At 44.2% G+C, this 12,723-nt stretch overlaps 1 protein-coding gene across 6 annotated transcripts in view; it reads right to left on the bottom strand.

The window, feature by feature from the left end:
• The window catches only part of oxr1a (oxidation resistance 1a), a 588,813-nt gene that overhangs the window by 26,228 nt on the left and 549,862 nt on the right, over positions 1-12,723 (bottom strand). The window lies entirely within an intron of this gene.

The raw sequence follows: 12,723 nt of genomic DNA on the forward strand, positions 1-12,723 counted from the left end.
TACACAGTACTCCAAGTGTGGCCTTAACAGTGTTCTTGTACAATTTCAACAAGATATCCCAACTCCTGTATTCAATGTTCTGACCAATGAAACCAAACATGCTGAATGCCTTCTTCATCACCCTGTCCACCTGTGACTCCACTTACAAGGAGCTCTGAGCCTGTACCCTTAGATCTCTTTGTTATAATTCTCCCCAATGCCCTACCATTAACTGAGTAAAGCCTGCCCTGGTTCGATCCATCACTATGCATCACCTCACATTTATCTACATTAAACTCCATCTGGCATTCATTAGCTTCCTGGCCCAACTGATCAAGATCCTGTTGCAATCCTAGACAACCTTCTTAACTGTCCACTATGCTACCAATCATTAATATAAATGACAAATAACAATGGACCCAGTACCGATCCCTGAGGCATACCACTGGTCATAGACTTCCAGTTTGAAAAACGAGGGAGTACTGAGGGAGGACAATGAAGATTTACCAGGCTATTTCCTGGGATGGCAGGTTCTATCATGAGGAGAGACTAAGTCGGTTAGGATTATATTCACTGGAGTTTAGAAGAGTGAGAGGGAATCTTATACAGACCTATAAAATTCTAACAGGGTTAGACAGGGAAGATTCAGAAAGAATACTCCTAATGGTGGAGGACTTCAAACTAGGGGTCATAGTTTGAGGATAAGGGGCAAATCTTTCAGAACTGAGGTGAGGAGAAATTTCCTCACCCAGAGAGGGGTGAATGCGTGGAATTCACAACCTACAGGAAGTAGTTGAGGCCAAAACGTAGTCTGATTTTAGTAAGAAATTAGATATAGCTCTTTGGGTGAAGGGGATTAAGGGATATGGGAGGGGAAGGGGACGGTCAGGGTGTTAGATTTGATGATCAGCCACGGTCATAGTGAATGGCAGAGAAGGCTCGAATGGCCAAGTGGCCTACTCCTGCTTCTAGTTTCTGTGTAGAGGCATTGCTTGGCCAGCTTGCTGAAGAAATTGGGAGGTATTCATTTTCAGTTAAGGAGCTAACGTTGAGAGTTGAAGTCTAAGCATTCAAGAGTGCTGCGACCATTGAGAGTTTGCGTTTTGGTACCTAAAGTGTTGAATAAACAAAAGTTAGTTATAAAAAAAATTGAGTAGACTCCTGTCCTTTTGTTTGTTACTAAACTGTACCTGGCAAGAGATTTAAATTCAAAGCCTGATTAAAAAAAGGGGCCTATTGGTCCTTTGCTGATCTTTCTCCTTTTACATACCCATGAAGATTTTGTAATCCATATTTATGTTTCTCACTAGTTACTTTCATATTCATCTACAAATACTATATTCTCTCTCTTTATCAGTTTCTTGGTCTTCTGTTGAATTCTAAAATGCTCCCAATCATCAGGCTTACTACTTGCTTTTTGGTAACTTCATAAACCTTTTTTAATCTCGTACAATCTTTCAGCTCTCTTAAATTCAATGTAAAATTCTATCATACAGTGGCCAACCTTCCCTAAAGGTCCCTTTAAAATGAGATTAGTCAGCCCTTTCTCATGACACAATGCTACTTCTAAAATATCCAACTGTCGAGTTGGTTCCTCAACTGGTTCTAGGAAACCAATTTACATACATTCCATGAATTCGTCCTGTGCAGCACAGTACTAATTAGGTTTATCCAGATTCTATGTAGACTGAAATCCCCTATGATTATGCTGTTATTATTATCCTAGTTACATGCACCTTTAATTTCCTGATTTACACTGTGCCCTATATTACAACTGTTTGGTGGTCTATAAAAAAAACAGCTGTCCCTTGCTGTTTCTTAGCGCCAATCAAATATATTTGCCTTTTGCCCATTCTTCCAAAGTGTCAAATACACTTAAACATTCAGTTCCCTGCCTTGGTCATACTGCAGCCGCTTCTCCATAATGGTAATTAGACCATATCTGTTTACCTCCATTTGTGTTATCAATTCTTTTAAAAAGACATCAACGTCTTTTAAAAAGCATTCAGGCAGTTACATGGCTAAGACGGGTTTAGATAGATATGGGCTAAATGTGGACAACTGAGACTAGCTTAGGGGTTAAAAAAAGGGCAGCACGGACAAGTTGGGCCTAAAGGCCTGTTTCCATGCTGTAAAGCTCTATGATTCTAATTCATTTATCAAGTTGTGAACACTGTGTCATTTAGATCAGAGTGCCTTTAATTCTGATTTATTATTTTCACAATCTCTAACTTTTGAAGGCACACTCTTAGTTCCTTTCTTGTTTTGTTACTATGCCTCATCTTCTATCACATCTTCCCTAATTAGGACGGCATGGTGGGACAGTGGTTAGTACTGCTGTGTCACAGTGTGAGGGTCATGGGTTCAATTCCAGCCTTGGGTGATTGACTGGAGTTTGCACTTTCTCCTCGTGTCTGTGTGGTTTCATTTGTGTGCTCTGGTTTATTCCCACATCCAAAGATGTGCAGGTTAAATGACCATAGTAATTTGCTCCTTAGTTTCCCAAGGTATATAGGTTAGATGAATTAGCTATGGGATGAGGCAGGACAGTGGGCCTGGGTAAAATACTCTGTCAGAGGGTCAATACACACTCGATGGGCCGAATTACTTTCTTCTGCACTGTAGGGATTCTATGATCCACATTCCTTTGCCCACTATTTAGTTTTAAGCCCTTTCTACTGCCGTAGTTATAAAGCTCACCAGGATACTGATCACAGGGCAATTTAGGTGAAGCTGGTACAGCATCCAAAATCCCCTGCACGCCATGACTTGAAACCCATTTCTCCCATACCATCTCTTATAACAATCTTTGAGCTGCACATTTAAACCTTTGCTTGAGGCTTAGGTAATAATCCAGATCTTTTGAAGTTCTGCTTTTTAATTCATTTTGAAGCAGGTGCCTTATGTAGACCACAACTACTAGATCATATTACAGAGAAAGAGATGCTGAAAGTCTTAAAGCGCATCAAGGTAGACAAATTCCCAGGATCTGATGAAACTTATCCCAGGCTAGGGTAGAAATTGCAGGTCCCCTAACAGAGAAATTTGCATCATCGACAGTCACAGGTGAGATGCCTGAAGATTGGAGGGTGGCAAATGTTGTGCCTTTGTTTAAAAAAGGCAGCAAGGAAAAGCCTGGGAACTACAGGCCAATGAGCCTCACATCTGTGGTGGATAAGTTGTTGTAAGGTATTTTGAGAGACAGGATCTACAGGCATTTAGAGATGCAAGGACTGATTAGGGACAGTCAGCATGGCTTTATGAGTGGAAAATCATGTCTCACAAATTTAATTAAGTTTTTTGAAGAGGCGGCAGATAAGGGCAGCTGTTGTTTACATGGACTTTAGCAAAGCCTTTGACAAGGTACCACATGGTAGGTTGTTGCGTAAGGTTAAATCTGACAGGATCCAGGATAAGATAGCTAAACAGGAGTTGGGATGTCTTGTTGAAGTTGTACAAGACATTGGTAAGGCCATTCTTGGAATACTGTGTGCAATACTGATCACCCTATTATAGAAAAGCTATTATTAAACTAGAAAGAGTGCAGAAAAGATTTACTAGGATGCAACCAGGACTTGATGGGTTTGAATTATAAGGAGAGGCTGAATAGCTGGGACTCCTTTTTCCCTGGAGCATAGGAGGCTGAGGGATGATCTTATAAAGGTCCATAAAATAATGAGGGGCACAGATCAGCTAGATAGACAATATCTTTTCCCAAAGGTAGAGTCGTCTAAAACCAGGGGGCATAGATTAAGGTGAGAGGGGAGATACAAAAATGTCCAGAGAGGCAGTTTTTTCACAAGAGGATGGTGAGTGTCTGGAACAAGCTGCCAGAGGTAGTAGAGGCAGGTACAGTTTTGTCTTTTAAAAAGCATTTAGACAGTTACATGGGTGGTATGGACCAAATGCAGGCAATTGGGAGTAGCTTAGGGGTTTCAAAAAAGGGCGGCATTGTCAAGTTGGGCCGAAGGACCCGTTTCCATGCTGTAAATCTCTATGATTCTATCCTTGCCCTCCCATTGCACGTTCCTCTTCAACCCAGAGCAGCTGTCCCAAACCCTTGCACAGAGAAGGCAACAGCGTCTTCTGGACTCAGAAATATGTTTATTCCCCCTGAAAGCACTGTTCTCCATAGTGCTATGTCATGGTCAGTTTGCTCACCCATCCTGCAGCCCGTTTTTGTCCATAAGGCTGCAAGAACCTCAAACCAGTTGCAAGGGTCGAAGCTCCTCCACTTCAATCTTCTTGATCCCCAGACGTCTATATCAACCAGTCGCACCCACCCAGTTCCTGACCACGGACCAAAACAAATGAACCAATCTTACTGAACGCGGCTGCTTCTTGGAACATAGAGGCTAGATAACTTTCGCCCTCACTGATCTGTCGCAGTGTCTGCAGTTTGGTCTCCAGCTCAATGACTTTGAGCTGAAATTCCCCAGCTGCAGATACTTAACTTTCTAAACAAGTTTGCCTTGGATTACACAGGTGTCCTTAAGTTGCCACCATCTACAGCTACCATATATCACCTGCCCTGCCAGATTTTTAAATTGTTTTGTTCATTAAATTTTAATTAATGTCCTGTCCATCCTTTCATTCCTGTTAATGAATATTTGACTCACCTCTACTTACCTTAAATTCCACAGTTAAAATAAATAGGAAACACACACCAGCTAATCTGAACCTTAGTACCTCTTTTGCATACCCAACAAGTAAACAAACTCAAATTAACTTAGGGTCAAATTAGAAGGGGCAGCCCCCCAAAAAGGAAGGGGCGGACGGCCCGAACAAAAACCAAAATTGAAAGGAAACTTACAACATTAAATCAAAATGTGATTGTAAGGGTCTTTAACGCACCCCAGCCCCTGCGGTGCCCAGCGGGAGCGGAAGGCGTCAACTGCGCCCATGGACACCGCATGCTCCCTCTCCAGGGACACCTGACCGCGAATGTAGCCACGATAGAGGGGCAGACAGTCAGGATGGATGGCCCCATCGATCGCCTGCTGCCTGGACCTATTGATGGCGCATTTCGCCAGGCCCAGGTTCACGAAGAGGCTGACATCCCGACCCGCCCCTCTCTGCACCAGGTGCCGGTGGATTAGAAGAGTGGGACTGAAGTGCAAACAAAACATCAGTAAATCAAAAAGGGCGTGCAATCTATAACACAAAATGTAGACGTGGTCCACGGACTCCACGAGGCTTTCCTGTGTTGTAACCCTTTTGAGTTTTCTCAGGAAAAGTGGTCAGTCTGCTCTGCAGCCAAGGAATTAGACTGAGTGGTTTTTAAGGTACTGCTGCCTGTCTTTGGTTCCTCTTCTCTCCTGCTGTTACTTGTCTTTGGGTCTTCCGCTTTCATGCATCTGGTGGCTTATCAACTTTAAGCAAAGCCAAACAATCTAATTTCAATTCTTAATCAATTTTTAGCCCATCCCAACTACCTCCCCTTTTGCTATGACATGGGCTTTCACTTCTTCCTTGGAAAAGTACTCATTTTGTACCTGAGCCATAGCCTATGCATTAATCGTTGTTTTGGTTCCCAATCAACTGTATTTCTCTCTCAGGCTTTGACTTCTATATGCCAATGGAAGACTTCTGGATTTCCTTTTATGTAAATTGTCAGTCTCTTCAGAGACTTTCTCTGTTTCTCATGGCAATTTTCACTTCCCTTCTGAACTTTCTACATTCAGCTTGGTTTTCACTGATTATCCACCCGACATGCTTTGTCTGCTTTATCTTACTCTATCACTACTGTCATGAATAACCTCTGCATTTGATCATCCTACCCTTTTCTCCTCATGGAAATGCTTTTGTTATTTAATCTCCAGCTGTCCACCATACTTTAGTCCTTGCTTTTTGTTTTTTTCATTTCTATTGCTGAAATACATTACATTTCTGATGAAAGATCGCTGATCCGAAATGTTAACTCCAATTCTGAGTCCATAGATGGTGCCAGACCCAAGTAATTCTTGCAATTTGTTGTGTTTTTGATGTAATTCAAAGCTTTGGAATTAATTTTGCAATTGACTGGTTTGGTTTTTGAAGTTTTTAAATCAAAATTTTTTCTATTATGAGGTGTGTAGATTATTTTTTGGTGGTGACAAGAATTGGGACACTGTTTTGCTGTTTATCTCAAGTACACCATTGTCCATTGATGCCCTAGTTATTGGCTAGGGGTGCACATAAAATAAAGCTTTGACATTCTGAGCAATTTTTCAATGAATTACGATGGGGGGGGAAGTTGATCATTTCTGCAGATGCAAGAAAGAGTAGCTGTAATGTGGCAAGTGGGTATGCATCAAGTGAAGAACAATTAAATGAGTGAGTGGACCCAAAATTTTTCACTTATGATGAAACAGTAAAAGATTGAGGAAGGGCACAGTCCATAAATCCTAATTTTATACTGAGTTTCAATGACTGGCGAAACAGGAGAGAAGCCCCATTCCTTTGGTTTTGGACAAATCCCAAATAACAATAAACCTGTTCCTTGCATCTTAACTCATGGTTTCATGCTTGCTAGAGTCTGTGGCACATTTGAAATTTGGCCTCAATTAATCAGAGGCAAATTACTGGCATATCTCACACTTCCGGATGCAGCCTGCGTGATGTTGGGAACAATCATGGGCATGCTGACATAGCTGTCTTCAAGGGACTGTAGTAAGACAACATAGAGGTGTTAACCAATTACACTGATACTCAACTCAATTCTCACCATTGGTGGACTGAGAATTTGAATGAAACTGATAAGTTTCAAAGTAAAATCAATGAAAATGTCAAATTATTATAAAATTCAAATGGGTTCACAAATTATCTTTACTTCTACTCAGGCTGATGTGACTCAAAAAGATATTAACATGTTTACTTCATAAGGATGAAGACATCTGGTGTATGGTGTGCAGTTCTGATATCTCATTATAGAAGTGATGTAATCGCATAAGAGGGGCATCACAGGAGATTTATGAGAATGTTGCCACAACTGAAAAGTCACAGCTATGAGGAAAGATTGGCGAGGAGAAGGTTTAATTGAGATGCACAGAATTGTGGGGGCCTCGATAGAAGTGGGTGGGAGAGATAGATTTAAAATGATTGGTATGAAGATCAGAGGGAAGATGAGGTAAAGCTTTCTCACCTGGCGGGGTTTTGGGGGTCTGGAATTCACTGCCTGAAAGGGTAATGGAGAATATCTCTACTCATTTAAAAGATATCTGGATATGCACCTCAAATGGCATAAACTGCAGGGCCAAATGCTGGAAAGTCGGATTAGGTTCCTTTTTTAGCTACTACAGACATGATAAGTCAAATGTCCTTTTTCTAACCTGTAAACCTTTTGCTCTCATCATAGAATCCTATGATGAGAGCAAAAATTCAAGTCCATATTAGTTTCGAAATTTACAATTGACCTAACTTTAACAGCTTTTTGGGAGACAAGACTTTTAAGTGCTTGAAGAAACGTTTTCTTCCAACACCCTTGAATGGTCCACTTAAAACAGCACTCTGTCTTGTTCTGGGCTCTCCAATTGCAGGAAATATCTACCCATTTACTGCCTTTAAATTAATCTGGTCCAGATCCACTGGGTGGCATGGTGGCACAGTGGTTAGCACTGCTGCCTCACAGCATTCCAATGCCAGCATCTCCACATCATGGCCTCACAGTGCCAGGGATCCGGGTTCAAATTCTAGCCTCAGATGATTGTCAGGGTGAGTAATTTGAGAGAACAAATGTGTGGCGTTACAGGATAGGGCCTGGGTGAGATTGTTGCCAGTGCAGACTCCATGGGCCAAATGAACTCCTTCTGCACTGTAGTGAATTTATTCTAAGTGGAGCCAAAGGCTGGCAAAAAAAAGTCAGCTGAACAATGGGCAGAAAGTCTCACAACACCAAGTTTAAAGCCTTAACAGGTTTATTTGGTAGCACAAGTCACTAGCTTTCGGAGTGCTGCCCCTTCAGCAGGTGAGTGGGTGTTGAGTTCACGAACAGGGCATATATAGACACAAACTCAACTTACAAGATAATAGTTGGAATGTGAGTCTTTACAGGTAATCAAATCTTAAAGGTACAGACAATGTGAGTGGAGGGAGGGTTAAGCACTGGTTAAAGAGATGTGCATTGTCTCCAGCTGGGACAGTTAGTGAGATTTTGCAAGGCCAGGCAAGTCGTGGGGGTTACAGATATTGTGACACGAACCCAAGATCCAGGTTGAGGCTGTCCTCGTATGTGGAACTTGGCTATCAGTTTCTGCTCAGCGACTCTGCGCTATCCTGTGTTGTTGTTCGTCCATCATCATCGGTGAGGACCTCAGCACCATTAGTCATTTTGAGACTGGTTGCTGTGTGTCTGAAGATGACTATCAGGCCAATGTGGGCAAGGAATGTCCTGGTACATGTTGGACAGACTTGTCTAGTTGATGCGCTGAAGGCTCTGGACTTGCAAAGTTCGCGCGTAAGTTGTGCTTCAGCAGTACACCTTGCTTCATAAGCTTGACAGCTTTTGTGGATGAGGCAGTACCAGGTAGGGCGGTTTTGTGACAGTGTTTCCCAGGTGGCTGTGTCTTTGTCAAATGACTTCAGGGAGGTCTTGAGTGTGTATTTGAAACGTTTCTTCTGCCCTCCATGCAAGTGCCTTCCAGCAGAGAGTTCCCCAAAAAGGAGCTGCTTGGGTATGTGCTCATCTGACATACGGATGACATGACCTGCCCACCGGGTCTGTGCTCTCATCAGCAGTGTGTGGACTGATGGTAGACTTGCTCTAGAGATAACTTCACTATCTGGTACTTTGTCTTGCCATCTGATGCATAATATTCTGCGAAGACAAGTCATGTGGAAATGACGTGCATGCCTTTGATGCACAGTCCAAGTTTCACAGGCATACAGGAGGATAGTGAGTACCACAGCGCTGTAGATCTTCAGTTTTTTTGCTGTGCTGATTCCTCAACGTTCCCATAGAGTGGAGCACAGTCTACCAAAAGCAGAATTTGCCTTTGCTATTCTGCAGTTAATTTCTGCATCAATAGTCAGTGCTTGGGAGAGGGTGCTGCCTTTTGATTGTGATTATGGGTTCTGTGTATGGTGCATGAGGAGCAGGCTGGTGCATGACTTTGATCTTCTTAATGTTGATGGTGAGTCCAAAGTTGTCACAATCCGTGGAAAATTTGTCCATACTGACTTATAAAGAGGTTTACCAGGATGTTGCCTGGTATGGAAGGACTGGGGTATGAGGAAAGACTGAAGAAATTGGGGCTCTTTTCCCTTGAAAGACGCCGACTGAGGGGGGGATCTAATAGAGGTATATAAGATTATGAAGGGTATAGATAGAGTAAACAGAGGTAAGCTATTTCCTATAATAGAGACACGTAGGACAAGGGGCCATGGACTTAAGGTGAAGGGGGAGAGGTACAACACAGATATTATAGGGAGGTTTTTCACACAGAGGGTAGTGGGGGTATGGAATGCTTTGCCAAGTAAGGTGGTGGAGACAAACACGCTGGAGTCCTTTAAGAGTAACTTAGACAGGCACATGACTGAGTTGGAGATGGGTGGATGTAGGGGAATCTTTTAAATAAGGGTCATTAGCATTGGGGCGTCCCTGGTAATGTAAATGGGTATAGTATGATAATGTTTTTTTTCTCTTTCATTCACAGGTTTTAAGTCGGTCCACCTCGTGTCCAACGAGGGGCATACAGGCGATGGGTCGTACTGGGGCTGCTCTTGGTTGTTAGAGATTGGCCTAGTGCTTCATGTCGTTAGTGTGTGCCTAAACTGGACAAGATACTGGGCAAGACGACAGCTCAGTGACTATCGCTGATTGCTGTGCAGACACATGGATTTGGGCCGGTGTCTGTGGGAGTTTGCGCATTCTCCCTGTGCTTGCGTGGGTTTTCTCTGGGTGCTCCGGTTTCCTCCCACACCCCAAAGATGTGCTGTTAGGCTGATTGGCAGGAATAAATTGTCCCTAAATCAGTTTCCCTCAATCTGGATGGCCATAAAACATTAGATAAGGGTCATGGGTAGAGAGGTGGACTGGTGGTGTTGAGATGGTGGCGCGGGCTTGTTGGGCCGAAGGGCCTGTTTCCCAGGATGATTTTGTTCTTTGTTCTTTGACTTGCATCTCTGGCTCTGAGCCAGTGTACATGACGCAGTCATCGGCAAACAGGAAGTCTCTCAGAACAGTCTCCTTCACTTTGGTAATAGCTTGAAGTCTCCTCTGGTTAAGAGCTTCCCATCCACTCTGTACTTGAGGCTGATTCCAGGAACACTGTCCTGGAAGGCATCATTCAGCACGGCAGTAAACATCATGCTGAACAGTGTGGGTGCGAGCACACAGCCCTGTTTAACGCCACTGGTGACTGGGAATGCCTCAGAGGATTCTCTGTCATCCAGTGCTCTGGCCATCATGGAACTGGCATTCCATCTGAATGAATTTGAGGGGTGGGTGGGGGCAGCTGAACTTTGACATGCGTAGAGCTCGCGATTCTGCTCCTGACAATTCTCCTGAAGTTGGTGTCCAGCAAAAATCATGTCAATGGTCCCACAACCTTTGCGGAAGCCACACTGTGACTCTGGAAGCAGGCCCAGCTCCAGATGAGTGACCAGATGATTTAGCAGGACTATTGCGAGGATTTTTCCTGTGATGGAAAGCAGCGAGATTCCTCAGTGGTTGTTGCATATTTGCAAATTGCCCTTCCTCTTGTAGAGGTGTACGATGGAAGCATCTTGAAATTCCTGAGGAATGGATCCTTGCTTCCAAAAAGGACTGGAACAACGCGGTGAGCTTCTCGAAAAGTACAGGACCAGCAGCTTTGTAGATGCCTGCGGGTATGGCACCTGCCCCTTGGGGCTTTGCCACTGGATAGCTGGCTGACAACTTTTGTGACTTCGGCTACCACCGGTGGGTCATCCATGGTGCTGTTAATATCAACCTGGGGAATCCTGTCTATTGCCTCATTGTTAATAGATGATGGTCGGTTGAGGACTTCAAAGTAGTCAGCCCATCTCTGCAGGATCTGAGCCTTCTCTGTAATGAGAGTTGTACCATCTGTACTCAGGAGAGGGGAACCCCCGAGAGATTGAGGTCTGTAGAGATTGTTGAGGGCTTCATAGAACTGTTTCCAGTCATTTCTGTCAGCGTATCCCTGTATTTCATCTGCCTTGGCACTCAGCCAGGCATCCTGCATTTTACACAGTTTATTCTGGATTGTCCTGTGAGCACTGGTGAAAGCATTTTTCTTGGCAGCTGATGATGGGTCGTACTGACAGGTCCGATGAAGATGGTGCTTTTCAACAAGTAGAGCCTGTATCTCCTCATCATTCTCATCGAACCAGTCATGCTGCTTGCGGGTAGAGGGCCCCAGCATCTTCAATGCAGATGTATGGACAGCATCCCTTAAGTGTTCCCAGTCACTTTCAGCACTGCCTGTGAAGTGAAGGTCAGCAAGCTTGATTTTTAAATCTTCAGCCAGTGCTGAAGCTATGCTGGGGTTCTTTAGCTTGGCCACATTGATTCTTTTCATAACCTTGCTTCCTTGTGGTCGCCTCTTGGGTCTGATGCAGCGTCTCATTTTGGAGACAATGAGCCTGTGATCCGTCCAGCAGTCAGAACCACAAATGGCTTTGGTCACTCTGACAACCTGCCTGTCTTTTCTCCTGACAATGACATCGTCGATAAGATACCAATACTTAGAGCGGGGATGTATCCAGGAGGTCTTGTTATGGGTAGGCAGACGGGAGGTTGCATTAGTGATGAGGAGGTTGTATGCTGCACAGGTCTTCATTAAGAGTAGGCCGTTACTGTTACACTTGCCCGCTCCATGCCTCCCAATGACTCCCTGCCAGATTGCAGAGTCACACCGTCCTCTTGCATTGAAATGGCCAAGCAAGATCAGCTTGTCGGTACTGTTCACTGCTGATAGTAGGGCATCTAGTTCTTCGTAGAACTTGTCTTTCATCTCGTCAGGGTTGTTCATTGTGGGGGCATAGGCGCTGATCAGGGTGGCTTGACTTCTGTTCTGTAGTGGAAGCTGTAATGTCATGAGCCAATCGTTCACACCCTTGGGTAGACTATCAAGTTTCAGAACAAGGTGACTCCTGACAGTGAATCCAACTCCAGCATCACGACGCTCATCGCTGCCGCGACTGCGCCAGAAAAAAGTGTATCCACCTCCAGTTTCAGTCAACTGACCTACGTTGGCAAGACGAGTTTCACTCAAGGCTGCAATGTCAATGTTGTATCTTGCAAGCTCTCTGGCACCTAAGGCTGTTCTTCTCTCTGGTCTGCCTGCTGTAGGGTTGTCCAAAAGCGTGCGCATGTTCCAAGTGCCAATGGTGAGCAGTGTCACCTTGTGTTTTATTTTGTTTGTTTGACCGCAAGACGGGATCCCCGCCAGCCATGGTAAACAGGCCAGGGTGTAGTGAAGCAGGCAATGTTTAGGGCACCTTTTCTAGCCCCTTCCTCATTCTACAGAGGTGAGCAGTGCATTCCTGAAGAGGACTGCTTAGTAGCCCAGGTAGACCATTTCTGCTAATGGTTGTTAGACCTGAGCCGCTTGTGTGCAGGTCTGTGACTATAGCTCCCAGTGTATCCACACCTGCTGCATTGTCGCTCGCCCATTGTCACAGGACTTCAAGGGTTGAACAGGACACTGATGATGATGATGGTGTCGAGACTAGTGTTTGATTTGGATTAAAGTGAGGGAGAGTTACGCAGCATCAGCCTCACTCTCTCTTCCCAATTCCCAACTAGATCCAGTGGCAAGA

This window comes from Carcharhinus amblyrhynchos, chromosome 8 (genome assembly GCF_965287045.1).
Source record: "Carcharhinus amblyrhynchos chromosome 8, sCarAmb.v2.hapA, whole genome shotgun sequence".
Taxonomy (NCBI): domain Eukaryota; kingdom Metazoa; phylum Chordata; class Chondrichthyes; order Carcharhiniformes; family Carcharhinidae; genus Carcharhinus; species Carcharhinus amblyrhynchos.